The sequence below is a fragment of the Erythranthe guttata genome, chromosome 3 (genome assembly GCF_056151865.1).
Source record: "Erythranthe guttata isolate IM_541 chromosome 3, IM_541, whole genome shotgun sequence".
NCBI lineage: Eukaryota > Viridiplantae > Streptophyta > Magnoliopsida > Lamiales > Phrymaceae > Erythranthe > Erythranthe guttata.
The window spans coordinates 10797152-10798033 of NC_142535.1; the positions used below are offsets into that span (position 1 = coordinate 10797152).

Here is an 882-nt window from a genome sequence, read left to right on the forward strand (position 1 = left end):
TGGCGTAGGAGAAGTTCTCGTGATTCCGAATTCCCGGGTGGTAATGAGTAGGGTTTTGGTTTTGATTGTTGGTTCCCCGGAAATTGTTGAATCGGTGGTTCATAAAGTGTGCCTGCTCCCAATCGTCGTTTGTGGATTGCGAAGTACTTGCTGCTGCTACTCGTTCGGTTTGTGGCCCTCGAACTGATAATTGGGCGACCTGATTTGATAGGGTCGCTAATTGTGCTGAAACTGCGGCTAAAGGATCGAGTTGGTGGACTCCGGCCACCTTTTGTATACCACTTCGTTCGGACGGCCAATGGTAAGCATTCTCACACATTCGTTCGACAATGTCTCGAGCGTCTGTGGGAGTCTTGTTTTGCAATGATCCACCTGCGGCAGCATCGACTAGAGATCGGGCAGGTTGGTCGAGCCCATTGTAGAATAACTCCATTTGATCCCACGGGTTGAATCCATGTTGAGGGCATTGTCGTAATAAGTCCTTGAATCTCTCCCAAGCCTCGTGCATCGGCTCTTGGCTCATCTGTCTGAAGTTGCCTACATCTCTTCGTAGTTGTGCGGTCTTCGAGGGTGGAAAGAATCGTGCCAGAAAGGCTTGTGATAATTCTTCCCAACAGGTGAGTGATCCTGGATTAAGACTCAGAAGCCAACTCTTCGCTTTATCTCTGACAGAAAATGAAAATAGCTTCAACCGGATGGCATCATCACAAACACCGTTTACTTTGATCGTGTCACAAATCTCCAAGAAATTGGCAAGATGGAGATTTGGATCTGCAGTACCTGCTTCGGAGAATTGATTCGCCATGACCATGTTGATTAGCCCCGTTTTCAGCTCGAAGTTGTTGGCGGCTATCGTCGGTTTCCTGATTCCTGAATAGTTCT

At 48.0% G+C, this 882-nt stretch overlaps 1 pseudogene; it reads left to right on the plus strand.

Annotated features, from left to right (window-relative positions):
- The first annotated feature begins 449 nt into the window (after window positions 1-449).
- Window positions 450-535, plus strand: LOC148771766 (small nucleolar RNA R71; annotated as a pseudogene).
- Window positions 536-882: the final 347 nt, after the last annotated feature.